Here is a 26,965-nt window from a genome sequence, read left to right as displayed (position 1 = left end):
CACGGCCAGTAAATACCTTCCGACCGGATTCATGACTCGCATCCACTAGTACACTCATCCGCTATAGCCTGTACGTCACTGAATCTAAACAAACCCCCGCTATAATTTGACCGCAAATGAAATGTCAGAACGAATTCCGTTTATCGAATCAAACGACACTATCACCCCGCCATAATAAAGACCGGACGTGTTTGAATTCACCATCCGGAAGAAAATAAAAAGATCCGAACCGAAACGTAGGAGGCGACGCACTAAACGTGCGTTTCAGTTCGCATCGATGTTCCAGAACCGAAAGATTGTTCGAAAAAAGTGGTAGATAGCCGAAAAAAGTGACAGGGGTGCAACACGAGGACTTCCCAGGAGGTCACCCATCCTAGTACTACTCTCGCCCAAGCACGCTTAACTTCGGAGTTCTGATGGGATCCAGTGCATTTGTGCTGGTATGATCGCACCCAGCATGCCTCTCCATTGCCAAAGTAATAAAGAGTTTCCACTCGCATTGTCGTACGAAGTCCGTTTAAATGAAAGTGCGAAAAAACCCTGCTAGATGACATCGGATGGACGATCCGAGCATGTCGGGAAGCCGGATGACCGCCAGGGCTGTCATCGCGCGATGAATCTTCCCGAGTACCCCCGAATCAATATAAGAATCGCCACGATCTGACGGGCGGATCAAAAGTTATCGTCGGAACGATATTTGTGCACCAAGGTTAGCTCACGGCCAGTAAACACCTTCCGACCGGATTCATGACTCGCATCTACTGGTACACTCATCCGCTATAGCCTGTACGTCACTGAATCTAAACAAACCCCCGCTATAATTTGACCGCAAATGAAATGTCAGAACGAATTCCGTTTATCGAATCAAACGACACTATCACCCCGCCATAATAAAGACCGGACGTATTTGAATTCACCATCCGGAAGAAAATAAAAAGATCCGAACCGAAACGTAGGAGGCGTCGCACTAAACGTGCGTTTCAGTTCGCATCGATGTTCCAGAACCGAAAGATTGTTCGAAAAAAGTGGTAGATAGCCGAAAAAAGTGACAGGGGTGCAACACGAGGACTTCCGAGGAGGTCACCCATCCTAGTACTACTCTCGCCCAAGCACGCTTAACTTCGGAGTTCTGATGGGATCCAGTGCATTTGTGCTGTTATGATCGCACCCAGCATGCCTCTCCATTGTCAAAGTAATAAAGAGTTTCCACTCGCATTGTCGCACGAAGTCCGTTTAAATGAAAGTGCAAAAAAATCCGGCTAGATAACATCGGATGGACGATCCGAGCATGTCGGGAAGCTGGATGACCGCCAGGGCTGTTATCGCGCGATGAATCTTCCCGAGTAGCCACGAATCAATATAAGAATCGCCACGATCTGACGGGCGGATCAAAAGTTATCGTCGGAACGATATTTGTGCACCAAGGGTAGCTCACGGCCAGTAAACACCTTCCGACCGGATTCATGACTCGCATCCACTAGTACACTCATCCGCTATAGCCTGTACGTCACTGAATCTAAACAAACCCCCGCTATAATTTGACCGCAAATGAAATGTCAGAACGAATTCCGTTTATCGAATCAAACGACACTATCACCCCGCCATAATAAAGACCGGACGTCTTTGAATTCACCATCCGGAAGAAAATAAAAAGATCCGAACCGAAACGTAGGAGGCGACGCACTAAACGTGCGTTTCAGTTCGCATCGATGTTCCAGAACCGAAAGATTGTTCGAAAAAAGTGGTAGATAGCCGAAAAAAGTGACAGGGGTGTAACACGAGGACTTCCCAGGAGGTCACCCATCCTAGTACTACTCTCGCCCAAGCACGCTTACCTTCGGAGTTCTGATGGGATCCAGTGCATTTGTGCTGGTATGATCGCACCCAGCATGCCTCTCCATTGTTAAAGTAATAAAGAGTTTCCACTCGCATTGTCGTACGAAGTCCGTTTAAATGAAAGTGCGAAAAAATCCTGCTAGATGACATCGGATGGACGATCCGAGCATGTCGGGAAGCCGGATGACCGCCAGGGCTGTCATTGCGCGATTAAAATCTTCCCGAGTACCCCCGAATCAATATAAGAATCGCCACGATCTGACGGGCGGATCAAAAGTTATCGTCGGAACGATATTTGTGCACCAAGGGTAGCTCACGGCCAGTAAACACCTTCTGACCGGATTCATGACTCGCATCCACTAGTACACTCATCCGCTATAGCCTGTACGTCACTGAATCTAAACAAACCCCCGCTATAATTAGACCGCAAATGAAATGTCAGAACGAATTCCGTTTATCGAATCAAACGACACTACTACCCCGCCATAATAAAGACCGGACGTATTTGAATTCACCATCCGGAAGAAAATAAAAAGATCCGAACCGAAACGTAGGAGGCGTCGCACTAAACGTGAGTTTCAGTTCGCATCGATGTTCCAGAACCGAAAGATTGTTCGAAAAAAGTGGTAGATAGCCGAAAAAAGTGACAGGGGTGCAACACGAGGACTTCCCAGGAGGTCACCCATCCTAGTACTACTCTCGCCCAAGCACGCTTAACTTCGGAGTTCTGATGGGATCCAGTGCATTTGTGCTGGTATGATCGCACCCAGCATGCCTCTCCATTGTCAAAGTAATAAAGAGTTTCCACTCGCATTGTCGTACGAAGTCCGTTTAAATGAAAGTGCGAAAAAATCCTGCTAGATGACATCGGATGGACGATCCGAGCATGTCGGGAAGCTGGATGACCGCCAGGGCTGTTATCGCGCGTTGAATCTTCCCGAGTACCCCCGAATCAATATAAGAATCGCCACGATCTGACGGGCGGATCAAAAGTTATCGTCGGAACGATATTTGTGCACCACGGGTAGCTCACGGCCAGTAAACACCTTCCGACCGGATTCATGACTCGCATCCACTAGTACACTCATCCGCTATAGCCTGTACGTCACTGAATCTAAACAAACCCCCGCTATAATTTGACCGCAAATGAAATGTCAGAACGAATTCCGTTTATCGAATCAAACGACACTATCACCCCGCCATAATAAAGACCGGACGTCTTTGAATTCACCATCCGGAAGAAAATAAAAAGATCCGAACCGAAACGTATGAGGCGACGCACTAAACGTGCGTTTCAGTTCGCATCGATGTTGCAGAACCGAAAGATTGTTCGAAAAAAGTGGTAGATAGCCGAAAAAAGTGACAGGGGTGCAACACGAGGACTTCCCAGGAGGTCACCCATCCTAGTACTACTCTCGCCCAAGCACGCTTAACTTCGGAGTTCTGATGGGATCCAGTGCATTTGTGCTGGTATGATCGCACCCAGCATGCCTCTCCATTGTCAAAGTAATAAAGAGTTTCCACTCGCATTTTCGTACGAAGTCCGTTTAAATGAAAGTGCGAAAAAATCCTGCTAGATGACACCGGATGGACGATCCGAGCATGTCGGAAAGCTGGATGACCGCCATGGCTGTCATCGCGCGATGAATCTTCCCGAGTACCCCCGAATCAATATAAGAATCGCCACGATCTGACGGGCGGATCAAAAGTTATCGTCGGAACGATATTTGTGCACCAAGGGTAGCTCACGGCCAGTAAATACCTTCCGACCGGATTCATGACTCGCATCCACTAGTACACTCATCCGCTATAGCCTGTACGTCACTGAATCTAAACAAACCCCCGCTATAATTTGACCGCAAATGAAATGTCAGAACGAATTCCGTTTATCGAATCAAACGACACTATCACCCCGCCATAATAAAGACCGGACGTGTTTGAATTCACCATCCGGAAGAAAATAAAAAGATCCGAACCGAAACGTAGGAGGCGACGCACTAAACGTGCGTTTCAGTTCGCATCGATGTTCCAGAACCGAAAGATTGTTCGAAAAAAGTGGTAGATAGCCGAAAAAAGTGACAGGGGTGCAACACGAGGACTTCCCAGGAGGTCACCCATCCTAGTACTACTCTCGCCCAAGCACGCTTAACTTCGGAGTTCTGATGGGATCCAGTGCATTTGTGCTGGTATGATCGCACCCAGCATGCCTCTCCATTGCCAAAGTAATAAAGAGTTTTCTCTCGCATTGTCGTACGATGTCCGTTTAAATGAAAGTGCGAAAAAATCCTGCTAGATGACACCGGATGGACGATCCGAGCATGTCGGAAAGCCGGATGACCGCCATGGCTGTCATCGCGCGATGAATCTTCCCGAGTACCCCCGAATCAATATAAGAATCGCCACGATCTGACGGGCGGATGAAAAGTTATCGTCGGAACGATATTTGTGCACCAAGGGTAGCTCACGGCCAGTAAATACCTTCCGACCGGATTCATGACTCGCATCCACTAGTACACTCATCCGCTATAGCCTGTACGTCACTGAATCTAAACAAACCCCCGCTATAATTTGACCGCAAATGAAATGTCAGAACGAATTCCGTTTATCGAATCAAACGACACTATCACCCCGCCATAATAAAGACCGGACGTGTTTGAATTCACCATCCGGAAGAAAATAAAAAGATCCGAACCGAAACGTAGGAGGCGACGCACTAAACGTGCGTTTCAGTTCGCATCGATGTTCCAGAACCGAAAGATTGTTCGAAAAAAGTGGTAGATAGCCGAAAAAAGTGACAGGGGTGCAACACGAGGACTTCCCAGGAGGTCACCCATCCTAGTACTACTCTCGCCCAAGCACGCTTAACTTCGGAGTTCTGATGGGATCCAGTGCATTTGTGCTGGTATGATCGCACCCAGCATGCCTCTCCATTGCCAAAGTAATAAAGAGTTTCCACTCGCATTGTCGTACGAAGTCCGTTTAAATGAAAGTGCGAAAAAACCCTGCTAGATGACATCGGATGGACGATCCGAGCATGTCGGGAAGCCGGATGACCGCCAGGGCTGTCATCGCGCGATGAATCTTCCCGAGTACCCCCGAATCAATATAAGAATCGCCACGATCTGACGGGCGGATCAAAAGTTATCGTCGGAACGATATTTGTGCACCAAGGTTAGCTCACGGCCAGTAAACACCTTCCGACCGGATTCATGACTCGCATCTACTGGTACACTCATCCGCTATAGCCTGTACGTCACTGAATCTAAACAAACCCCCGCTATAATTTGACCGCAAATGAAATGTCAGAACGAATTCCGTTTATCGAATCAAACGACACTATCACCCCGCCATAATAAAGACCGGACGTATTTGAATTCACCATCCGGAAGAAAATAAAAAGATCCGAACCGAAACGTAGGAGGCGTCGCACTAAACGTGCGTTTCAGTTCGCATCGATGTTCCAGAACCGAAAGATTGTTCGAAAAAAGTGGTAGATAGCCGAAAAAAGTGACAGGGGTGCAACACGAGGACTTCCGAGGAGGTCACCCATCCTAGTACTACTCTCGCCCAAGCACGCTTAACTTCGGAGTTCTGATGGGATCCAGTGCATTTGTGCTGTTATGATCGCACCCAGCATGCCTCTCCATTGTCAAAGTAATAAAGAGTTTCCACTCGCATTGTCGCACGAAGTCCGTTTAAATGAAAGTGCAAAAAAATCCGGCTAGATAACATCGGATGGACGATCCGAGCATGTCGGGAAGCTGGATGACCGCCAGGGCTGTTATCGCGCGATGAATCTTCCCGAGTAACCACGAATCAATATAAGAATCGCCACGATCTGACGGGCGGATCAAAAGTTATCGTCGGAACGATATTTGTGCACCAAGGGTAGCTCACGGCCAGTAAACACCTTCCGACCGGATTCATGACTCGCATCCACTAGTACACTCATCCGCTATAGCCTGTACGTCACTGAATCTAAACAAACCCCCGCTATAATTTGACCGCAAATGAAATGTCAGAACGAATTCCGTTTATCGAATCAAACGACACTATCACCCCGCCATAATAAAGACCGGACGTCTTTGAATTCACCATCCGGAAGAAAATAAAAAGATCCGAACCGAAACGTAGGAGGCGACGCACTAAACGTGCGTTTCAGTTCGCATCGATGTTCCAGAACCGAAAGATTGTTCGAAAAAAGTGGTAGATAGCCGAAAAAAGTGACAGGGGTGTAACACGAGGACTTCCCAGGAGGTCACCCATCCTAGTACTACTCTCGCCCAAGCACGCTTACCTTCGGAGTTCTGATGGGATCCAGTGCATTTGTGCTGGTATGATCGCACCCAGCATGCCTCTCCATTGTTAAAGTAATAAAGAGTTTCCACTCGCATTGTCGTACGAAGTCCGTTTAAATGAAAGTGCGAAAAAATCCTGCTAGATGACATCGGATGGACGATCCGAGCATGTCGGGAAGCCGGATGACCGCCAGGGCTGTCATTGCGCGATTAAAATCTTCCCGAGTACCCCCGAATCAATATAAGAATCGCCACGATCTGACGGGCGGATCAAAAGTTATCGTCGGAACGATATTTGTGCACCAAGGGTAGCTCACGGCCAGTAAACACCTTCTGACCGGATTCATGACTCGCATCCACTAGTACACTCATCCGCTATAGCCTGTACGTCACTGAATCTAAACAAACCCCCGCTATAATTAGACCGCAAATGAAATGTCAGAACGAATTCCGTTTATCGAATCAAACGACACTACTACCCCGCCATAATAAAGACCGGACGTATTTGAATTCACCATCCGGAAGAAAATAAAAAGATCCGAACCGAAACGTAGGAGGCGTCGCACTAAACGTGAGTTTCAGTTCGCATCGATGTTCCAGAACCGAAAGATTGTTCGAAAAAAGTGGTAGATAGCCGAAAAAAGTGACAGGGGTGCAACACGAGGACTTCCCAGGAGGTCACCCATCCTAGTACTACTCTCGCCCAAGCACGCTTAACTTCGGAGTTCTGATGGGATCCAGTGCATTTGTGCTGGTATGATCGCACCCAGCATGCCTCTCCATTGTCAAAGTAATAAAGAGTTTCCACTCGCATTGTCGTACGAAGTCCGTTTAAATGAAAGTGCGAAAAAATCCTGCTAGATGACATCGGATGGACGATCCGAGCATGTCGGGAAGCTGGATGACCGCCAGGGCTGTTATCGCGCGTTGAATCTTCCCGAGTACCCCCGAATCAATATAAGAATCGCCACGATCTGACGGGCGGATCAAAAGTTATCGTCGGAACGATATTTGTGCACCACGGGTAGCTCACGGCCAGTAAACACCTTCCGACCGGATTCATGACTCGCATCCACTAGTACACTCATCCGCTATAGCCTGTACGTCACTGAATCTAAACAAACCCCCGCTATAATTTGACCGCAAATGAAATGTCAGAACGAATTCCGTTTATCGAATCAAACGACACTATCACCCCGCCATAATAAAGACCGGACGTCTTTGAATTCACCATCCGGAAGAAAATAAAAAGATCCGAACCGAAACGTATGAGGCGACGCACTAAACGTGCGTTTCAGTTCGCATCGATGTTCCAGAACCGAAAGATTGTTCGAAAAAAGTGGTAGATAGCCGAAAAAAGTGACAGGGGTGCAACACGAGGACTTCCCAGGAGGTCACCCATCCTAGTACTACTCTCGCCCAAGCACGCTTAACTTCGGAGTTCTGATGGGATCCAGTGCATTTGTGCTGGTATGATCGCACCCAGCATGCCTCTCCATTGTCAAAGTAATAAAGAGTTTCCACTCGCATTTTCGTACGAAGTCCGTTTAAATGAAAGTGCGAAAAAATCCTGCTAGATGACACCGGATGGACGATCCGAGCATGTCGGAAAGCTGGATGACCGCCATGGCTGTCATCGCGCGATGAATCTTCCCGAGTACCCCCGAATCAATATAAGAATCGCCACGATCTGACGGGCGGATCAAAAGTTATCGTCGGAACGATATTTGTGCACCAAGGGTAGCTCACGGCCAGTAAATACCTTCCGACCGGATTCATGACTCGCATCCACTAGTACACTCATCCGCTATAGCCTGTACGTCACTGAATCTAAACAAACCCCCGCTATAATTTGACCGCAAATGAAATGTCAGAACGAATTCCGTTTATCGAATCAAACGACACTATCACCCCGCCATAATAAAGACCGGACGTGTTTGAATTCACCATCCGGAAGAAAATAAAAAGATCCGAACCGAAACGTAGGAGGCGACGCACTAAACGTGCGTTTCAGTTCGCATCGATGTTCCAGAACCGAAAGATTGTTCGAAAAAAGTGGTAGATAGCCGAAAAAAGTGACAGGGGTGCAACACGAGGACTTCCCAGGAGGTCACCCATCCTAGTACTACTCTCGCCCAAGCACGCTTAACTTCGGAGTTCTGATGGGATCCAGTGCATTTGTGCTGGTATGATCGCACCCAGCATGCCTCTCCATTGCCAAAGTAATAAAGAGTTTCCACTCGCATTGTCGTACGAAGTCCGTTTAAATGAAAGTGCGAAAAAACCCTGCTAGATGACATCGGATGGACGATCCGAGCATGTCGGGAAGCCGGATGACCGCCAGGGCTGTCATCGCGCGATGAATCTTCCCGAGTACCCCCGAATCAATATAAGAATCGCCACGATCTGACGGGCGGATCAAAAGTTATCGTCGGAACGATATTTGTGCACCAAGGTTAGCTCACGGCCAGTAAACACCTTCCGACCGGATTCATGACTCGCATCTACTGGTACACTCATCCGCTATAGCCTGTACGTCACTGAATCTAAACAAACCCCCGCTATAATTTGACCGCAAATGAAATGTCAGAACGAATTCCGTTTATCGAATCAAACGACACTATCACCCCGCCATAATAAAGACCGGACGTATTTGAATTCACCATCCGGAAGAAAATAAAAAGATCCGAACCGAAACGTAGGAGGCGTCGCACTAAACGTGCGTTTCAGTTCGCATCGATGTTCCAGAACCGAAAGATTGTTCGAAAAAAGTGGTAGATAGCCGAAAAAAGTGACAGGGGTGCAACACGAGGACTTCCGAGGAGGTCACCCATCCTAGTACTACTCTCGCCCAAGCACGCTTAACTTCGGAGTTCTGATGGGATCCAGTGCATTTGTGCTGTTATGATCGCACCCAGCATGCCTCTCCATTGTCAAAGTAATAAAGAGTTTCCACTCGCATTGTCGCACGAAGTCCGTTTAAATGAAAGTGCAAAAAAATCCGGCTAGATAACATCGGATGGACGATCCGAGCATGTCGGGAAGCTGGATGACCGCCAGGGCTGTTATCGCGCGATGAATCTTCCCGAGTAGCCACGAATCAATATAAGAATCGCCACGATCTGACGGGCGGATCAAAAGTTATCGTCGGAACGATATTTGTGCACCAAGGGTAGCTCACGGCCAGTAAACACCTTCCGACCGGATTCATGACTCGCATCCACTAGTACACTCATCCGCTATAGCCTGTACGTCACTGAATCTAAACAAACCCCCGCTATAATTTGACCGCAAATGAAATGTCAGAACGAATTCCGTTTATCGAATCAAACGACACTATCACCCCGCCATAATAAAGACCGGACGTCTTTGAATTCACCATCCGGAAGAAAATAAAAAGATCCGAACCGAAACGTAGGAGGCGACGCACTAAACGTGCGTTTCAGTTCGCATCGATGTTCCAGAACCGAAAGATTGTTCGAAAAAAGTGGTAGATAGCCGAAAAAAGTGACAGGGGTGTAACACGAGGACTTCCCAGGAGGTCACCCATCCTAGTACTACTCTCGCCCAAGCACGCTTACCTTCGGAGTTCTGATGGGATCCAGTGCATTTGTGCTGGTATGATCGCACCCAGCATGCCTCTCCATTGTTAAAGTAATAAAGAGTTTCCACTCGCATTGTCGTACGAAGTCCGTTTAAATGAAAGTGCGAAAAAATCCTGCTAGATGACATCGGATGGACGATCCGAGCATGTCGGGAAGCCGGATGACCGCCAGGGCTGTCATTGCGCGATTAAAATCTTCCCGAGTACCCCCGAATCAATATAAGAATCGCCACGATCTGACGGGCGGATCAAAAGTTATCGTCGGAACGATATTTGTGCACCAAGGGTAGCTCACGGCCAGTAAACACCTTCTGACCGGATTCATGACTCGCATCCACTAGTACACTCATCCGCTATAGCCTGTACGTCACTGAATCTAAACAAACACCCGCTATAATTAGACCGCAAATGAAATGTCAGAACGAATTCCGTTTATCGAATCAAACGACACTACTACCCCGCCATAATAAAGACCGGACGTATTTGAATTCACCATCCGGAAGAAAATAAAAAGATCCGAACCGAAACGTAGGAGGCGTCGCACTAAACGTGAGTTTCAGTTCGCATCGATGTTCCAGAACCGAAAGATTGTTCGAAAAAAGTGGTAGATAGCCGAAAAAAGTGACAGGGGTGCAACACGAGGACTTCCCAGGAGGTCACCCATCCTAGTACTACTCTCGCCCAAGCACGCTTAACTTCGGAGTTCTGATGGGATCCAGTGCATTTGTGCTGGTATGATCGCACCCAGCATGCCTCTCCATTGTCAAAGTAATAAAGAGTTTCCACTCGCATTGTCGTACGAAGTCCGTTTAAATGAAAGTGCGAAAAAATCCTGCTAGATGACATCGGATGGACGATCCGAGCATGTCGGGAAGCTGGATGACCGCCAGGGCTGTTATCGCGCGTTGAATCTTCCCGAGTACCCCCGAATCAATATAAGAATCGCCACGATCTGACGGGCGGATCAAAAGTTATCGTCGGAACGATATTTGTGCACCACGGGTAGCTCACGGCCAGTAAACACCTTCCGACCGGATTCATGACTCGCATCCACTAGTACACTCATCCGCTATAGCCTGTACGTCACTGAATCTAAACAAACCCCCGCTATAATTTGACCGCAAATGAAATGTCAGAACGAATTCCGTTTATCGAATCAAACGACACTATCACCCCGCCATAATAAAGACCGGACGTGTTTGAATTCACCATCCGGAAGAAAATAAAAAGATCCGAACCGAAACGTAGGAGGCGACGCACTAAACGTGCGTTTCAGTTCGCATCGATGTTCCAGAACCGAAAGATTGTTCGAAAAAAGTGGTAGATAGCCGAAAAAAGTGACAGGGGTGCAACACGAGGACTTCCCAGGAGGTCACCCATCCTAGTACTACTCTCGCCCAAGCACGCTTAACTTCGGAGTTCTGATGGGATCCAGTGCATTTGTGCTGGTATGATCGCACCCAGCATGCCTCTCCATTGCCAAAGTAATAAAGAGTTTCCACTCGCATTGTCGTACGAAGTCCGTTTAAATGAAAGTGCGAAAAAACCCTGCTAGATGACATCGGATGGACGATCCGAGCATGTCGGGAAGCCGGATGACCGCCAGGGCTGTCATCGCGCGATGAATCTTCCCGAGTACCCCCGAATCAATATAAGAATCGCCACGATCTGACGGGCGGATCAAAAGTTATCGTCGGAACGATATTTGTGCACCAAGGTTAGCTCACGGCCAGTAAACACCTTCCGACCGGATTCATGACTCGCATCTACTGGTACACTCATCCGCTATAGCCTGTACGTCACTGAATCTAAACAAACCCCCGCTATAATTTGACCGCAAATGAAATGTCAGAACGAATTCCGTTTATCGAATCAAACGACACTATCACCCCGCCATAATAAAGACCGGACGTATTTGAATTCACCATCCGGAAGAAAATAAAAAGATCCGAACCGAAACGTAGGAGGCGTCGCACTAAACGTGCGTTTCAGTTCGCATCGATGTTCCAGAACCGAAAGATTGTTCGAAAAAAGTGGTAGATAGCCGAAAAAAGTGACAGGGGTGCAACACGAGGACTTCCGAGGAGGTCACCCATCCTAGTACTACTCTCGCCCAAGCACGCTTAACTTCGGAGTTCTGATGGGATCCAGTGCATTTGTGCTGTTATGATCGCACCCAGCATGCCTCTCCATTGTCAAAGTAATAAAGAGTTTCCACTCGCATTGTCGCACGAAGTCCGTTTAAATGAAAGTGCAAAAAAATCCGGCTAGATAACATCGGATGGACGATCCGAGCATGTCGGGAAGCTGGATGACCGCCAGGGCTGTTATCGCGCGATGAATCTTCCCGAGTAGCCACGAATCAATATAAGAATCGCCACGATCTGACGGGCGGATCAAAAGTTATCGTCGGAACGATATTTGTGCACCAAGGGTAGCTCACGGCCAGTAAACACCTTCCGACCGGATTCATGACTCGCATCCACTAGTACACTCATCCGCTATAGCCTGTACGTCACTGAATCTAAACAAACCCCCGCTATAATTTGACCGCAAATGAAATGTCAGAACGAATTCCGTTTATCGAATCAAACGACACTATCACCCCGCCATAATAAAGACCGGACGTCTTTGAATTCACCATCCGGAAGAAAATAAAAAGATCCGAACCGAAACGTAGGAGGCGACGCACTAAACGTGCGTTTCAGTTCGCATCGATGTTCCAGAACCGAAAGATTGTTCGAAAAAAGTGGTAGATAGCCGAAAAAAGTGACAGGGGTGTAACACGAGGACTTCCCAGGAGGTCACCCATCCTAGTACTACTCTCGCCCAAGCACGCTTACCTTCGGAGTTCTGATGGGATCCAGTGCATTTGTGCTGGTATGATCGCACCCAGCATGCCTCTCCATTGTTAAAGTAATAAAGAGTTTCCACTCGCATTGTCGTACGAAGTCCGTTTAAATGAAAGTGCGAAAAAATCCTGCTAGATGACATCGGATGGACGATCCGAGCATGTCGGGAAGCCGGATGACCGCCAGGGCTGTCATTGCGCGATTAAAATCTTCCCGAGTACCCCCGAATCAATATAAGAATCGCCACGATCTGACGGGCGGATCAAAAGTTATCGTCGGAACGATATTTGTGCACCAAGGGTAGCTCACGGCCAGTAAACACCTTCTGACCGGATTCATGACTCGCATCCACTAGTACACTCATCCGCTATAGCCTGTACGTCACTGAATCTAAACAAACACCCGCTATAATTAGACCGCAAATGAAATGTCAGAACGAATTCCGTTTATCGAATCAAACGACACTACTACCCCGCCATAATAAAGACCGGACGTATTTGAATTCACCATCCGGAAGAAAATAAAAAGATCCGAACCGAAACGTAGGAGGCGTCGCACTAAACGTGAGTTTCAGTTCGCATCGATGTTCCAGAACCGAAAGATTGTTCGAAAAAAGTGGTAGATAGCCGAAAAAAGTGACAGGGGTGCAACACGAGGACTTCCCAGGAGGTCACCCATCCTAGTACTACTCTCGCCCAAGCACGCTTAACTTCGGAGTTCTGATGGGATCCAGTGCATTTGTGCTGGTATGATCGCACCCAGCATGCCTCTCCATTGTCAAAGTAATAAAGAGTTTCCACTCGCATTGTCGTACGAAGTCCGTTTAAATGAAAGTGCGAAAAAATCCTGCTAGATGACATCGGATGGACGATCCGAGCATGTCGGGAAGCTGGATGACCGCCAGGGCTGTTATCGCGCGTTGAATCTTCCCGAGTACCCCCGAATCAATATAAGAATCGCCACGATCTGACGGGCGGATCAAAAGTTATCGTCGGAACGATATTTGTGCACCACGGGTAGCTCACGGCCAGTAAACACCTTCCGACCGGATTCATGACTCGCATCCACTAGTACACTCATCCGCTATAGCCTGTACGTCACTGAATCTAAACAAACCCCCGCTATAATTTGACCGCAAATGAAATGTCAGAACGAATTCCGTTTATCGAATCAAACGACACTATCACCCCGCCATAATAAAGACCGGACGTCTTTGAATTCACCATCCGGAAGAAAATAAAAAGATCCGAACCGAAACGTATGAGGCGACGCACTAAACGTGCGTTTCAGTTCGCATCGATGTTCCAGAACCGAAAGATTGTTCGAAAAAAGTGGTAGATAGCCGAAAAAAGTGACAGGGGTGCAACACGAGGACTTCCCAGGAGGTCACCCATCCTAGTACTACTCTCGCCCAAGCACGCTTAACTTCGGAGTTCTGATGGGATCCAGTGCATTTGTGCTGGTATGATCGCACCCAGCATGCCTCTCCATTGTCAAAGTAATAAAGAGTTTCCACTCGCATTTTCGTACGAAGTCCGTTTAAATGAAAGTGCGAAAAAATCCTGCTAGATGACACCGGATGGACGATCCGAGCATGTCGGAAAGCTGGATGACCGCCATGGCTGTCATCGCGCGATGAATCTTCCCGAGTACCCCCGAATCAATATAAGAATCGCCACGATCTGACGGGCGGATCAAAAGTTATCGTCGGAACGATATTTGTGCACCAAGGGTAGCTCACGGCCAGTAAATACCTTCCGACCGGATTCATGACTCGCATCCACTAGTACACTCATCCGCTATAGCCTGTACGTCACTGAATCTAAACAAACCCCCGCTATAATTTGACCGCAAATGAAATGTCAGAACGAATTCCGTTTATCGAATCAAACGACACTATCACCCCGCCATAATAAAGACCGGACGTGTTTGAATTCACCATCCGGAAGAAAATAAAAAGATCCGAACCGAAACGTAGGAGGCGACGCACTAAACGTGCGTTTCAGTTCGCATCGATGTTCCAGAACCGAAAGATTGTTCGAAAAAAGTGGTAGATAGCCGAAAAAAGTGACAGGGGTGCAACACGAGGACTTCCCAGGAGGTCACCCATCCTAGTACTACTCTCGCCCAAGCACGCTTAACTTCGGAGTTCTGATGGGATCCAGTGCATTTGTGCTGGTATGATCGCACCCAGCATGCCTCTCCATTGCCAAAGTAATAAAGAGTTTCCACTCGCATTGTCGTACGAAGTCCGTTTAAATGAAAGTGCGAAAAACCCCTGCTAGATGACATCGGATGGACGATCCGAGCATGTCGGGAAGCCGGATGACCGCCAGGGCTGTCATCGCGCGATGAATCTTCCCGAGTACCCCCGAATCAATATAAGAATCGCCACGATCTGACGGGCGGATCAAAAGTTATCGTCGGAACGATATTTGTGCACCAAGGTTAGCTCACGGCCAGTAAACACCTTCCGACCGGATTCATGACTCGCATCTACTGGTACACTCATCCGCTATAGCCTGTACGTCACTGAATCTAAACAAACCCCCGCTATAATTTGACCGCAAATGAAATGTCAGAACGAATTCCGTTTATCGAATCAAACGACACTATCACCCCGCCATAATAAAGACCGGACGTATTTGAATTCACCATCCGGAAGAAAATAAAAAGATCCGAACCGAAACGTAGGAGGCGTCGCACTAAACGTGCGTTTCAGTTCGCATCGATGTTCCAGAACCGAAAGATTGTTCGAAAAAAGTGGTAGATAGCCGAAAAAAGTGACAGGGGTGCAACACGAGGACTTCCGAGGAGGTCACCCATCCTAGTACTACTCTCGCCCAAGCACGCTTAACTTCGGAGTTCTGATGGGATCCAGTGCATTTGTGCTGTTATGATCGCACCCAGCATGCCTCTCCATTGTCAAAGTAATAAAGAGTTTCCACTCGCATTGTCGCACGAAGTCCGTTTAAATGAAAGTGCAAAAAAATCCGGCTAGATAACATCGGATGGACGATCCGAGCATGTCGGGAAGCTGGATGACCGCCAGGGCTGTTATCGCGCGATGAATCTTCCCGAGTAGCCACGAATCAATATAAGAATCGCCACGATCTGACGGGCGGATCAAAAGTTATCGTCGGAACGATATTTGTGCACCAAGGGTAGCTCACGGCCAGTAAACACCTTCCGACCGGATTCATGACTCGCATCCACTAGTACACTCATCCGCTATAGCCTGTACGTCACTGAATCTAAACAAACCCCCGCTATAATTTGACCGCAAATGAAATGTCAGAACGAATTCCGTTTATCGAATCAAACGACACTATCACCCCGCCATAATAAAGACCGGACGTCTTTGAATTCACCATCCGGAAGAAAATAAAAAGATCCGAACCGAAACGTAGGAGGCGACGCACTAAACGTGCGTTTCAGTTCGCATCGATGTTCCAGAACCGAAAGATTGTTCGAAAAAAGTGGTAGATAGCCGAAAAAAGTGACAGGGGTGTAACACGAGGACTTCCCAGGAGGTCACCCATCCTAGTACTACTCTCGCCCAAGCACGCTTAACTTCGGAGTTCTGATGGGATCCAGTGCATTTGTGCTGGTATGATCGCACCCAGCATGCCTCTCCATTGTTAAAGTAATAAAGAGTTTCCACTCGCATTGTCGTCGAAGTCCGTTTAAATGAAAGTGCGAAAAAATCCTGCTAGATGACATCGGATGAACGATCCGAGCATGTCGGGAAGCCGGATGACCGCCAGGGCTGTCATTGCGCGATTAAAATCTTCCCGAGTACCCCCGAATCAATATAAGAATCGCCACGATCTGACGGGCGGATCAAAAGTTATCGTCGGAACGATATTTGTGCACCAAGGGTAGCTCACGGCCAGTAAACACCTTCTGACCGGATTCATGACTCGCATCCACTAGTACACTCATCCGCTATAGCCTGTACGTCACTGAATCTAAACAAACCCCCGCTATAATTAGACCGCAAATGAAATGTCAGAACGAATTCCGTTTATCGAATCAAACGACACTACTACCCCGCCATAATAAAGACCGGACGTATTTGAATTCACCATCCGGAAGAAAATAAAAAGATCCGAACCGAAACGTAGGAGGCGTCGCACTAAACGTGAGTTTCAGTTCGCATCGATGTTCCAGAACCGAAAGATTGTTCGAAAAAAGTGGTAGATAGCCGAAAAAAGTGACAGGGGTGCAACACGAGGACTTCCCAGGAGGTCACCCATCCTAGTACTACTCTCGCCCAAGCACGCTTAACTTCGGAGTTCTGATGGGATCCAGTGCATTTGTGCTGGTATGATCGCACCCAGCATGCCTCTCCATTGTCAAAGTAATAAAGAGTTTCCACTCGCATTGTCGTACGAAGTCCGTTTAAATGAAAGTGCGAAAAAATCCTGCTAGATGACATCGGATGGACGATCCGAGCATGTCGGGAAGCTGGATGACCGCCAGGGCTGTTATCGCGCGTTGAATCTTCCCGAGTACCCCCGAATCAATATAAGAATCGCCACGATCTGACGGGCGGATCAAAAGTTATCGTCGGAACGATATTTGTGCACCACGGGTAGCTCACGGCCAGTAAACACCTTCCGACCGGATTCATGACTCGCATCCACTAGTACACTCATCCGCTATAGCCTGTACGTCACTGAATCTAAACAAACCCCCGCTATAATTTGACCGCAAATGAAATGTCAGAACGAATTCCGTTTATCGAATCAAACGACACTATCACCCCGCCATAATAAAGACCGGACGTCTTTGAATTCACCATCCGGAAGAAAATAAAAAGATCCGAACCGAAACGTATGAGGCGACGCACTAAACGTGCGTTTCAGTTCGCATCGATGTTCCAGAACCGAAAGATTGTTCGAAAAAAGTGGTAGATAGCCGAAAAAAGTGACAGGGGTGCAACACGAGGACTTCCCAGGAGGTCACCCATCCTAGTACTACTCTCGCCCAAGCACGCTTAACTTCGGAGTTCTGATGGGATCCAGTGCATTTGTGCTGGTATGATCGCACCCAGCATGCCTCTCCATTGTCAAAGTAATAAAGAGTTTCCACTCGCATTTTCGTACGAAGTCCGTTTAAATGAAAGTGCGAAAAAATCCTGCTAGATGACACCGGATGGACGATCCGAGCATGTCGGAAAGCCGGATGACCGCCAAGGCTGTCATCGCGCGATGAATCTTCCCGAGTACCCCCGAATCAATATAAGAATCGCCACGATCTGACGGGCGGATCAAAAGTTATCGTCGGAACGATATTTGAGCACCAAGGGTAGCTCACGGCCAGTAAACACCTTCCGACCGGATTCATGACTCGCATCCACTAGTACACTCATCCGCTATAGCCTGTACGTCACTGAATCTGAACAAACCCCCGCTATAATTTGACCGCAAATGAAATGTCAGAACGAATTCCGTTTATCGAATCAAACGACACTATCACCCCGCCATAATAAAGACCGGACGTCTTTGAATTCACCATCCGGAAGAAAATAAAAAGATCCGAACCGAAACGTAGGAGGCGACGCACTAAACGTGCGTTTCAGTTCGCATCGATGTTCCAGAACCGAAAGATTGTTCGAAAAAAGTGGTAGATAGCCGAAAAAAGTGACAGGGGTGCAACACGAGGACTTCCCAGGAGGTCACCCATCCTAGTACTACTCTCGCCCAAGCACGCTTAACTTCGGAGTTCTGATGGGATCCAGTGCATTTGTGCTGGTATGATCGCACCCAGCATGCCTCTCCATTGCCAAAGTAATAAAGAGTTTCCACTCGCATTGTCGTACGAAGTCCGTTTAAATGAAAGTGCGAAAAAACCCTGCTAGATGACATCGGATGGACGATCCGAGCATGTCGGGAAGCCGGATGACCGCCAGGGCTGTCATCGCGCGATGAATCTTCCCGAGTAACCCCGAATCAATATAAGAATCGCCACGATCTGACGGGCGGATCAAAAGTTATCGTCGGAACGATATTTGTGCACCAAGGTTAGCTCACGGCCAGTAAACACCTTCCGACCGGATTCATGACTCGCATCTACTGGTACACTCATCCGCTATAGCCTGTACGTCACTGAATCTAAACAAACCCCCGCTATAATTTGACCGCAAATGAAATGTCAGAACGAATTCCGTTTATCGAATCAAACGACACTATCACCCCGCCATAATAAAGACCGGACGTATTTGAATTCACCATCCGGAAGAAAATAAAAAGATCCGAACCGAAACGTAGGAGGCGTCGCACTAAACGTGCGTTTCAGTTCGCATCGATGTTCCAGAACCGAAAGATTGTTCGAAAAAAGTGGTAGATAGCCGAAAAAAGTGACAGGGGTGCAACACGAGGACTTCCGAGGAGGTCACCCATCCTAGTACTACTCTCGCCCAAGCACGCTTAACTTCGGAGTTCTGATGGGATCCAGTGCATTTGTGCTGTTATGATCGCACCCAGCATGCCTCTCCATTGTCAAAGTAATAAAGAGTTTCCACTCGCATTGTCGCACGAATTCCGTTTAAATGAAAGTGCAAAAAAATCCGGCTAGATAACATCGGATGGACGATCCGAGCATGTCGGGAAGCTGGATGACCGCCAGGGCTGTTATCGCGCGATGAATCTTCCCGAGTAGCCACGAATCAATATAAGAATCGCCACGATCTGACGGGCGGATCAAAAGTTATCGTCGGAACGATATTTGTGCACCAAGGGTAGCTCACGGCCAGTAAACACCTTCCGACCGGATTCATGACTCGCATCCACTAGTACACTCATCCGTTATAGCCTGTACGTCACTGAATCTAAACAAACCCCCGCTATAATTTGACCGCAAATGAAATGTCAGAACGAATTCCGTTTATCGAATCAAACGACACTATCACCCCGCCATAATAAAGACCGGACGTCTTTGAATTCACCATCCGGAAGAAAATAAAAAGATCCGAACCGAAACGTAGGAGGCGACGCACTAAACGTGCGTTTCAGTTCGCATCGATGTTCCAGAACCGAAAGATTGTTCGAAAAAAGTGGTAGATAGCCGAAAAAAGTGACAGGGGTGTAACACGAGGACTTCCCAGGAGGTCACCCATCCTAGTACTACTCTCGCCCAAGCACGCTTAACAATGGAGTTCTGATGGGATCCAGTGCATTTGTGCTGGTATGATCGCACCCAGCATGCCTCTCCATTGTTAAAGTAATAAAGAGTTTCCACTCGCATTGTCGTACGAAGTCCGTTTAAATGAAAGTGCGAAAAAATCCTGCTAGATGACATCGGATGGACGATCCGAGCATGTCGGGAAGCCGGATGACCGCCAGGGCTGTCATTGCGCGATTAAAATCTTCCCGAGTACCCCCGAATCAATATAAGAATCGCCACGATCTGACGGGCGGATCAAAAGTTATCGTCGGAACGATATTTGTGCACCAAGGGTAGCTCACGGCCAGTAAACACCTTCCGACCGGATTCATGACTCGCATCCACTAGTACACTCATCCGCTATAGCCTGTACGTCACTGAATCTGAACAAACCCCCGCTATAATTTGACCGCAAATGAAATGTCAGAACGAATTCCGTTTATCTAATCAAACGACACTATCACCCCGCCATAATAAAGACCGGACGTCTTTGAATTCACCATCCGGAAGAAAATAAAAAGATCCGAACCGAAACGTAGGAGGCGACGCACTAAACGTGCGTTTCAGTTCGCATCGATGTTCCAGAACCGAAAGATTGTTCGAAAAAAGTGGTAGATAGCCGAAAAAAGTGACAGGGGTGCAACACGAGGACTTCCCAGGAGGTCACCCATCCTAGTACTACTCTCGCCCAAGCACGCTTAACTTCGGAGTTCTGATGGGATCCAGTGCATTTGTGCTGGTATGATCGCACCCAGCATGCCTCTCCATTGTCAAAGTAATAAAGAGTTTCCACTCGCATTGTCGTACGAAGTCCGTTTAAATGAAAGTGCGAAAAAACCCTGCTAAATGACATCGGATGGACGATCCGAGCATGTCGGGAAGCCGGATGACCGCCAGGGCTGTCATCGCGCGATGAATCTTCCCGAGTAACCCCGAATCAATATAAGAATCGCCACGATCTGACGGGCGGATCAAAAGTTATCGTCGGAACGATATTTGTGCACCAAGGTTAGCTCACGGCCAGTAAACACCTTCCGACCGGATTCATGACTCGCATCTACTAGTACACTCATCCGCTATAGCCTGTACGTCACTGAATCTAAACAAACCCCCGCTATAATTTGACCGCAAATGAAATGTCAGAACGAATTCCGTTTATCGAATCAAACGACACTATCACCCCGCCATAATAAAGACCGGACGTATTTGAATTCACCATCCGGAAGAAAATAAAAAGATCCGAACCGAAACGTAGGAGGCGTCGCACTAAACGTGCGTTTCAGTTCGCATCGATGTTCCAGAACCGAAAGATTGTTCGAAAAAAGTGGTAGATAGCCGAAAAAAGTGACAGGGGTGCAACACGAGGACTTCCGAGGAGGTCACCCATCCTAGTACTACTCTCGCCCAAGCACGCTTAACTTCGGAGTTCTGATGGGATCCAGTGCATTTGTGCTGTTATGATCGCACCCAGCATGCCTCTCCATTGTCAAAGTAATAAAGAGTTTCCACTCGCATTGTCGTACGAAGTCCGTTTAAATGAAAGTGCAAAAAAATCCGGCTAGATAACATCGGATGGACGATCCGAGCATGTCGGGAAGCTGGATGACCGCCAGGGCTGTTATCGCGCGATGAATCTTCCCGAGTAGCCACGAATCAATATAAGAATCGCCACGATCTGACGGGCGGATCAAAAGTTATCGTCGGAACGATATTTGTGCACCAAGGGTAGCTCACGGCCAGTAAACACCTTCCGACCGGATTCATGACTCGCATCCACTAGTACACTCATCCGCTATAGCCTGTACGTCACTGAATCTAAACAAACCCCCGCTATAATTTGACCGCAAATGAAATGTCAGAACGAATTCCGTTTATCGAATCAAACGACACTATCACCCCGCCATAATAAAGACCGGACGTCTTTGAATTCACCATCCGGAAGAAAATAAAAAGATCCGAACCGAAACGTAGGAGGCGACGCACTAAACGTGCGTTTCAGTTCGCATCGATGTTCCAGAACCGAAAGATTGTTCGAAAAAACTGGTAGATAGCCGAAAAAAGTGACAGGGGTGCAACACGAGGACTTCCCAGGAGGTCACCCATCCTAGTACTACTCTCGCCCAAGCACGCTTAACTTCGGAGTTCTGATGGGATCCAGTGCATTTGTGCTAGTATGATCGCACCCAGCATGCCTCTCCATTGTTAAAGTAATAAAGAGTTTCCACTCGCATTGTCGTACGAAGTCCGTTTAAATGAAAGTGCGAAAAAATCCTGCTAGATGACATCGGATGGACGATCCGAGCATGTCGGGAAGCCGGATGACCGCCAGGGCTGTCATTGCGCGATTAAAATCTTCCCGAGTACCCCCGAATCAATATAAGAATCGCCACGATCTGACGGGCGGATCAAAAGTTATCGTCGGAACGATATTTGTGCACCAAGGGTAGCTCACGGCCAGTAAACACCTTCTGACCGGATTCATGACTCGCATCCACTAGTACACTCATCCGCTATAGCCTGTACGTCACTGAATCTAAACAAACCCCCGCTATAATTAGACCGCAAATGAAATGTCAGAACGAATTCCGTTTATCGAATCAAACGACACTACTACCCCGCCATAATAAAGACCGGACGTATTTGAATTCACCATCCGGAAGAAAATAAAAAGATCCGAACCGAAACGTAGGAGGCGTCGCACTAAACGTGAGTTTCAGTTCGCATCGATGTTCCAGAACCGAAAGATTGTTCGAAAAAAGTGGTAGATAGCCGAAAAAAGTGACAGGGGTGCAACACGAGGACTTCCCAGGAGGTCACCCATCCTAGTACTACTCTCGCCCAAGCACGCTTAACTTCGGAGTTCTGAAGGGATCCAGTGCATTTGTGCTGGTATGATCGCACCCAGCATGCCTCTCCATTGTCAAAGTAATAAAGAGTTTCCACTCGCATTGTCGTACGAAGTCCGTTTAAATGAAAGTGCGAAAAAATCCTGCTAGATGACATCGGATGGACGATCCGAGCATGTCGGGAAGCTGGATGACCGCCAGGGCTGCTATCGCGCGATGAATCTTCCCGAGTACCCCCGAATCAATATAAGAATCGCCACGATCTGACGGGCGGATCAAAAGTTATCGTCGGAACGATATTTGTGCACCACGGGTAGCTCACGGCCAGTAAACACCTTCCGACCGGATTCATGACTCGCATCCACTAGTACACTCATCCGCTATAGCCTGTACGTCACTGAATCTAAACAAACCCCCGCTATAATTTGACCGCAAATGAAATGTCAGAACGAATTCCGTTTATCGAATCAAACGACACTATCACCCCGCCATAATAAAGACCGGACGTCTTTGAATTCACCATCCGGAAGAAAATAAAAAGATCCGAACCGAAACGTATGAGGCGACGCACTAAACGTGCGTTTCAGTTCGCATCGATGTTCCAGAACCGAAAGATTGTTCGAAAAAAGTGGTAGATAGCCGAAAAAAGTGACAGGGGTGCAACACGAGGACTTCCCAGGAGGTCACCCATCCTAGTACTACTCTCGCCCAAGCACGCTTAACTTCGGAGTTCTGATGGGATCCAGTGCATTTGTGCTGGTATGATCGCACCCAGCATGCCTCTCCATTGTCAAAGTAATAAAGAGTTTCCACTCGCATTTTCGTACGAAGTCCGTTTAAATGAAAGTGCGAAAAAATCCTGCTAGATGACACCGGATGGACGATCCGAGCATGTCGGAAAGCCGGATGACCGCCAAGGCTGTCATCGCGCGATGAATCTTCCCGAGTACCCCCGAATCAATATAAGAATCGCCACGATCTGACGGGCGGATCAAAAGTTATCGTCGGAACGATATTTGAGCACCAAGGGTAGCTCACGGCCAGTAAACACCTTCCGACCGGATTCATGACTCGCATCCACTAGTACACTCATCCGCTATAGCCTGTACGTCACTGAATCTGAACAAACCCCCGCTATAATTTGACCGCAAATGAAATGTCAGAACGAATTCCGTTTATCGAATCAAACGACACTATCACCCCGCCATAATAAAGACCGGACGTCTTTGAATTCACCATCCGGAAGAAAATAAAAAGATCCGAACCGAAACGTAGGAGGCGACGCACTAAACGTGCGTTTCAGTTCGCATCGATGTTCCAGAACCGAAAGATTGTTCGAAAAAAGTGGTAGATAGCCGAAAAAACTGACAGGGGTGCAACACGAGGACTTCCCAGAAGGTCACCCATCCTAGTACTACTCTCGCCCAAGCACGCTTAACTTCGGAGTTCTGATGGGATCCAGTGCATTTGTGCTGGTATGATCGCACCCAGCATGCCTCTCCATTGTCAAAGTAATAAAGAGTTTCCACTCGCATTGTCGTACGAAGTCCGTTTAAATGAAAGTGCAAAAAAATCCTGCTAGATGACACCGGATGGACGATCCGAGCATGTCGGAAAGCCGGATGACTGCCAAGGCTGTCATCGCGCGATGAATCTTCCCGAGTACCCCCGAATCAATATAAGAATCGCCACGATCTGACGGGCCGATCAAAAGTTATCGTCGGAACGATATTTGTGCACCAAGGGTAGCTCACGGCCAGTAAACACCTTCCGACCGGATTCATGACTCGCATCCACTAGTACACTCATCCGCTATAGCCTGTACGTCACTGAATCTAAACAAACCCCCGCTATAATTTGACCGCAAATGAAATGTCAGAACGAATTCCGTTTATCGAATCAAACGACACTATCACCCCGCCATAATAAAGACCGGACGTCTTTGAATTCACCATCCGGAAGAAAATAAAAAGATCCGAACCGAAACGTAGGAGGCGACGCACTAAACGTGCGTTTCAGTTCGCATCGATGTTCCAGAACCGAAAGATTGTTCGAAAAAAGTGGTAGATAGCCGAAAAAAGTGACAGGGGTGCAACACGAGGACTTCCCAGGAGGTCACCCATCCTAGTACTACTCTCGCCCAAGCACGCTTAACTTCGGAGTTCTGATGGGATCCAGTGCATTTGTGCTGGTATGATCGCACCCAGCATGCCTCTCAATTGCCAAAGTAATAAAGAGTTTCCACTCGCATTGTCGTACGAAGTCCGTTTAAATGAAAGTGCGAAAAAACCCTGCTAGATGACATCGGATGGACGATCCGAGCATGTCGGGAAGCCGGATGACCGCCAGGGCTGTCATCGCGCGATGAATCTTCCCGAGTAACCCCGAATCAATATAAGAATCGCCACGATCTGACGGGCGGATCAAAAGTTATCGTCGGAACGATATTTGTGCACCAAGGTTAGCTCACGGCCAGTAAACACCTTCCGACCGGATTCATGACTCGCATCTACTAGTACACTCATCCGCTATAGCCTGTACGTCACTGAATCTAAACAAACCCCCGCTATAATTTGACCGCAAATGAAATGTCAGAACGAATTCCGTTTATCGAATCAAACGACACTATCACCCCGCCATAATAAAGACCGGACGTATTTGAATTCACCATCCGGAAGAAAATAAAAAGATCCGAACCGAAACGTAGGAGGCGTCGCACTAAACGTGCGTTTCAGTTCGCATCGATGTTCCAGAACCGAAAGATTGTTCGAAAAAAGTGGTAGATAGCCGAAAAAAGTGACAGGGGTGCAACACGAGGACTTCCGAGGAGGTCACCCATCCTAGTACTACTCTCGCCCAAGCACGCTTAACTTCGGAGTTCTGATGGGATCCAGTGCATTTGTGCTGTTATGATCGCACCCAGCATGCCTCTCCATTGTCAAAGTAATAAAGAGTTTCCACTCGCATTGTCGTACGAAGTCCGTTTAAATGAAAGCGCAAAAAAATCCGGCTAGATAACATCGGATGGACGATCCGAGCATGTCGGGAAGCTGGATGACCGCCAGGGCTGTTATCGCGCGATGAATCTTCCCGAGTAGCCACGAATCAATATAAGAATCGCCACGATCTGACGGGCGGATCAAAAGTTATCGTCGGAACGATATTTGTGCACCAAGGGTAGCTCACGGCCAGTAAACACCTTCCGACCGGATTCATGACTCGCATCCACTAGTACACTCATCCGCTATAGCCTGTACGTCACTGAATCTAAACAAACCCCCGCTATAATTTGACCGCAAATGAAATGTCAGAACGAATTCCGTTTATCGAAGCAAACGACACTATCACCCCGCCATAATAAAGACCGGACGTCTTTGAATTCACCATCCGGAAGAAAATAAAAAGATCCGAACCGAAACGTAGGAGGCGACGCACTAAACGTGCGTTTCAGTTCGCATCGATGTTCCAGAACCGAAAGATTGTTCGAAAAAAGTGGTAGATAGCCGAAAAAAGTGACAGGGGTGCAACACGAGGACTTCCCAGGAGGTCACCCATCCTAGTACTACTCTCGCCCAAGCACGCTTAACTTCGGAGTTCTGATGGGATCCAGTGCATTTGTGCTGGTATGATCGCACCCAGCATGCCTCTCCATTGCCAAAGTAATAAAGAGTTTCCACTCGCATTGTCGTACGAAGTCCGTTTAAATGAAAGTGCGAAAAAACCCTGCTAGATGACATCGGATGGACGATCCGAGCATGTCGGGAAGCCGGATGACCGCCAGGGCTGTCATCGCGCGATGAATCTTCCCGAGTAACCCCGAATCAATATAAGAATCGCCACGATCTGACGGGCGGATCAAAAGTTATCGTCGGAACGATATTTGTGCACCAAGGTTAGCTCACGGCCAGTAAACACCTTCCGACCGGATTCATGACTCGCATCTACTGGTACACTCATCCGCTATAGCCTGTACGTCACTGAATCTAAACAAACCCCCGCTATAATTTGACCGCAAATGAAATGTCAGAACGAATTCCGTTTATCGAATCAAACGACACTATCACCCCGCCATAATAAAGACCGGACGTATTTGAATTCACCATCCGGAAGAAAATAAAAAGATCCGAACCGAAACGTAGGAGGCGTCGCACTAAACGTGCGTTTCAGTTCGCATCGATGTTCCAGAACCGAAAGATTGTTCGAAAAAAGTGGTAGATAGCCGAAAAAAGTGACAGGGGTGCAACACGAGGACTTCCGAGGAGGTCACCCATCCTAGTACTACTCTCGCCCAAGCACGCTTAACTTCGGAGTTCTGATGGGATCCAGTGCATTTGTGCTGTTATGATCGCACCCAGCATG

The 26,965-nt window shown here is 47.8% G+C and overlaps 38 non-coding genes across 38 annotated transcripts; all 38 read right to left on the bottom strand.

Annotated features, from left to right (window-relative positions):
• Nucleotides 1-335: 335 nt before the first annotated feature.
• Nucleotides 336-454, bottom strand: LOC143871596 (5S ribosomal RNA). Its single transcript, XR_013246358.1, has one exon. It is a non-coding gene; the product is annotated as a 5S ribosomal RNA (ribosomal RNA).
• Nucleotides 455-1,051: 597 nt separating this feature from the next.
• On the bottom strand, nt 1,052-1,170 carry LOC143874727 (5S ribosomal RNA). The gene has a single exon (XR_013249398.1). It is a non-coding gene; the product is annotated as a 5S ribosomal RNA (ribosomal RNA).
• Nucleotides 1,171-1,767: 597 nt separating this feature from the next.
• Nucleotides 1,768-1,886, bottom strand: LOC143874576 (5S ribosomal RNA). The gene has a single exon (XR_013249251.1). It is a non-coding gene; the product is annotated as a 5S ribosomal RNA (ribosomal RNA).
• Nucleotides 1,887-2,485: 599 nt separating this feature from the next.
• On the bottom strand, nt 2,486-2,604 carry LOC143871585 (5S ribosomal RNA). Its single transcript, XR_013246347.1, has one exon. It is a non-coding gene; the product is annotated as a 5S ribosomal RNA (ribosomal RNA).
• Nucleotides 2,605-3,201: 597 nt separating this feature from the next.
• On the bottom strand, nt 3,202-3,320 carry LOC143871573 (5S ribosomal RNA). The gene has a single exon (XR_013246336.1). It is a non-coding gene; the product is annotated as a 5S ribosomal RNA (ribosomal RNA).
• Nucleotides 3,321-3,917: 597 nt separating this feature from the next.
• On the bottom strand, nt 3,918-4,036 carry LOC143871561 (5S ribosomal RNA). The gene has a single exon (XR_013246325.1). It is a non-coding gene; the product is annotated as a 5S ribosomal RNA (ribosomal RNA).
• A 597-nt stretch (nt 4,037-4,633) lies between these two features.
• On the bottom strand, nt 4,634-4,752 carry LOC143871550 (5S ribosomal RNA). The gene has a single exon (XR_013246313.1). It is a non-coding gene; the product is annotated as a 5S ribosomal RNA (ribosomal RNA).
• Nucleotides 4,753-5,349: 597 nt separating this feature from the next.
• On the bottom strand, nt 5,350-5,468 carry LOC143874726 (5S ribosomal RNA). Its single transcript, XR_013249397.1, has one exon. It is a non-coding gene; the product is annotated as a 5S ribosomal RNA (ribosomal RNA).
• A 597-nt stretch (nt 5,469-6,065) lies between these two features.
• On the bottom strand, nt 6,066-6,184 carry LOC143874575 (5S ribosomal RNA). Its single transcript, XR_013249250.1, has one exon. It is a non-coding gene; the product is annotated as a 5S ribosomal RNA (ribosomal RNA).
• A 599-nt stretch (nt 6,185-6,783) lies between these two features.
• On the bottom strand, nt 6,784-6,902 carry LOC143871538 (5S ribosomal RNA). The gene has a single exon (XR_013246300.1). It is a non-coding gene; the product is annotated as a 5S ribosomal RNA (ribosomal RNA).
• A 597-nt stretch (nt 6,903-7,499) lies between these two features.
• On the bottom strand, nt 7,500-7,618 carry LOC143871526 (5S ribosomal RNA). The gene has a single exon (XR_013246289.1). It is a non-coding gene; the product is annotated as a 5S ribosomal RNA (ribosomal RNA).
• Nucleotides 7,619-8,215: 597 nt separating this feature from the next.
• Nucleotides 8,216-8,334, bottom strand: LOC143871514 (5S ribosomal RNA). The gene has a single exon (XR_013246277.1). It is a non-coding gene; the product is annotated as a 5S ribosomal RNA (ribosomal RNA).
• A 597-nt stretch (nt 8,335-8,931) lies between these two features.
• On the bottom strand, nt 8,932-9,050 carry LOC143874725 (5S ribosomal RNA). Its single transcript, XR_013249396.1, has one exon. It is a non-coding gene; the product is annotated as a 5S ribosomal RNA (ribosomal RNA).
• A 597-nt stretch (nt 9,051-9,647) lies between these two features.
• Nucleotides 9,648-9,766, bottom strand: LOC143874573 (5S ribosomal RNA). The gene has a single exon (XR_013249249.1). It is a non-coding gene; the product is annotated as a 5S ribosomal RNA (ribosomal RNA).
• Nucleotides 9,767-10,365: 599 nt separating this feature from the next.
• Nucleotides 10,366-10,484, bottom strand: LOC143871502 (5S ribosomal RNA). Its single transcript, XR_013246266.1, has one exon. It is a non-coding gene; the product is annotated as a 5S ribosomal RNA (ribosomal RNA).
• Nucleotides 10,485-11,081: 597 nt separating this feature from the next.
• LOC143871490 (5S ribosomal RNA) lies at nt 11,082-11,200 on the bottom strand. Its single transcript, XR_013246255.1, has one exon. It is a non-coding gene; the product is annotated as a 5S ribosomal RNA (ribosomal RNA).
• Nucleotides 11,201-11,797: 597 nt separating this feature from the next.
• On the bottom strand, nt 11,798-11,916 carry LOC143874724 (5S ribosomal RNA). The gene has a single exon (XR_013249395.1). It is a non-coding gene; the product is annotated as a 5S ribosomal RNA (ribosomal RNA).
• A 597-nt stretch (nt 11,917-12,513) lies between these two features.
• On the bottom strand, nt 12,514-12,632 carry LOC143874571 (5S ribosomal RNA). Its single transcript, XR_013249247.1, has one exon. It is a non-coding gene; the product is annotated as a 5S ribosomal RNA (ribosomal RNA).
• Nucleotides 12,633-13,231: 599 nt separating this feature from the next.
• Nucleotides 13,232-13,350, bottom strand: LOC143871479 (5S ribosomal RNA). The gene has a single exon (XR_013246244.1). It is a non-coding gene; the product is annotated as a 5S ribosomal RNA (ribosomal RNA).
• Nucleotides 13,351-13,947: 597 nt separating this feature from the next.
• LOC143871468 (5S ribosomal RNA) lies at nt 13,948-14,066 on the bottom strand. The gene has a single exon (XR_013246233.1). It is a non-coding gene; the product is annotated as a 5S ribosomal RNA (ribosomal RNA).
• Nucleotides 14,067-14,663: 597 nt separating this feature from the next.
• Nucleotides 14,664-14,782, bottom strand: LOC143871457 (5S ribosomal RNA). Its single transcript, XR_013246222.1, has one exon. It is a non-coding gene; the product is annotated as a 5S ribosomal RNA (ribosomal RNA).
• A 597-nt stretch (nt 14,783-15,379) lies between these two features.
• LOC143874722 (5S ribosomal RNA) lies at nt 15,380-15,498 on the bottom strand. Its single transcript, XR_013249393.1, has one exon. It is a non-coding gene; the product is annotated as a 5S ribosomal RNA (ribosomal RNA).
• A 597-nt stretch (nt 15,499-16,095) lies between these two features.
• On the bottom strand, nt 16,096-16,214 carry LOC143873729 (5S ribosomal RNA). Its single transcript, XR_013248432.1, has one exon. It is a non-coding gene; the product is annotated as a 5S ribosomal RNA (ribosomal RNA).
• Nucleotides 16,215-16,812: 598 nt separating this feature from the next.
• On the bottom strand, nt 16,813-16,931 carry LOC143871445 (5S ribosomal RNA). The gene has a single exon (XR_013246211.1). It is a non-coding gene; the product is annotated as a 5S ribosomal RNA (ribosomal RNA).
• Nucleotides 16,932-17,528: 597 nt separating this feature from the next.
• LOC143871433 (5S ribosomal RNA) lies at nt 17,529-17,647 on the bottom strand. Its single transcript, XR_013246200.1, has one exon. It is a non-coding gene; the product is annotated as a 5S ribosomal RNA (ribosomal RNA).
• A 597-nt stretch (nt 17,648-18,244) lies between these two features.
• LOC143871422 (5S ribosomal RNA) lies at nt 18,245-18,363 on the bottom strand. Its single transcript, XR_013246189.1, has one exon. It is a non-coding gene; the product is annotated as a 5S ribosomal RNA (ribosomal RNA).
• Nucleotides 18,364-18,960: 597 nt separating this feature from the next.
• LOC143874721 (5S ribosomal RNA) lies at nt 18,961-19,079 on the bottom strand. Its single transcript, XR_013249392.1, has one exon. It is a non-coding gene; the product is annotated as a 5S ribosomal RNA (ribosomal RNA).
• Nucleotides 19,080-19,676: 597 nt separating this feature from the next.
• Nucleotides 19,677-19,795, bottom strand: LOC143874671 (5S ribosomal RNA). Its single transcript, XR_013249343.1, has one exon. It is a non-coding gene; the product is annotated as a 5S ribosomal RNA (ribosomal RNA).
• Nucleotides 19,796-20,394: 599 nt separating this feature from the next.
• LOC143871410 (5S ribosomal RNA) lies at nt 20,395-20,513 on the bottom strand. The gene has a single exon (XR_013246178.1). It is a non-coding gene; the product is annotated as a 5S ribosomal RNA (ribosomal RNA).
• Nucleotides 20,514-21,110: 597 nt separating this feature from the next.
• LOC143874720 (5S ribosomal RNA) lies at nt 21,111-21,229 on the bottom strand. Its single transcript, XR_013249391.1, has one exon. It is a non-coding gene; the product is annotated as a 5S ribosomal RNA (ribosomal RNA).
• Nucleotides 21,230-21,826: 597 nt separating this feature from the next.
• LOC143873338 (5S ribosomal RNA) lies at nt 21,827-21,945 on the bottom strand. Its single transcript, XR_013248051.1, has one exon. It is a non-coding gene; the product is annotated as a 5S ribosomal RNA (ribosomal RNA).
• A 599-nt stretch (nt 21,946-22,544) lies between these two features.
• Nucleotides 22,545-22,663, bottom strand: LOC143873445 (5S ribosomal RNA). Its single transcript, XR_013248154.1, has one exon. It is a non-coding gene; the product is annotated as a 5S ribosomal RNA (ribosomal RNA).
• Nucleotides 22,664-23,260: 597 nt separating this feature from the next.
• On the bottom strand, nt 23,261-23,379 carry LOC143871398 (5S ribosomal RNA). Its single transcript, XR_013246166.1, has one exon. It is a non-coding gene; the product is annotated as a 5S ribosomal RNA (ribosomal RNA).
• Nucleotides 23,380-23,976: 597 nt separating this feature from the next.
• LOC143873108 (5S ribosomal RNA) lies at nt 23,977-24,095 on the bottom strand. The gene has a single exon (XR_013247829.1). It is a non-coding gene; the product is annotated as a 5S ribosomal RNA (ribosomal RNA).
• A 597-nt stretch (nt 24,096-24,692) lies between these two features.
• Nucleotides 24,693-24,811, bottom strand: LOC143871386 (5S ribosomal RNA). Its single transcript, XR_013246155.1, has one exon. It is a non-coding gene; the product is annotated as a 5S ribosomal RNA (ribosomal RNA).
• Nucleotides 24,812-25,408: 597 nt separating this feature from the next.
• Nucleotides 25,409-25,527, bottom strand: LOC143874719 (5S ribosomal RNA). Its single transcript, XR_013249390.1, has one exon. It is a non-coding gene; the product is annotated as a 5S ribosomal RNA (ribosomal RNA).
• A 597-nt stretch (nt 25,528-26,124) lies between these two features.
• On the bottom strand, nt 26,125-26,243 carry LOC143871375 (5S ribosomal RNA). The gene has a single exon (XR_013246144.1). It is a non-coding gene; the product is annotated as a 5S ribosomal RNA (ribosomal RNA).
• A 597-nt stretch (nt 26,244-26,840) lies between these two features.
• LOC143874718 (5S ribosomal RNA) lies at nt 26,841-26,959 on the bottom strand. Its single transcript, XR_013249389.1, has one exon. It is a non-coding gene; the product is annotated as a 5S ribosomal RNA (ribosomal RNA).
• Nucleotides 26,960-26,965: the final 6 nt, after the last annotated feature.

The sequence above is a fragment of the Tasmannia lanceolata genome, unplaced genomic scaffold (genome assembly GCF_043159265.1).
Source record: "Tasmannia lanceolata isolate RefF3 unplaced genomic scaffold, GAP_Taslan_0.1 ptg000003l, whole genome shotgun sequence".
Taxonomy (NCBI): Eukaryota; Viridiplantae; Streptophyta; class Magnoliopsida; order Canellales; family Winteraceae; genus Tasmannia; species Tasmannia lanceolata.
This window is presented reverse-complemented; position numbering and strand designations above follow the sequence as displayed.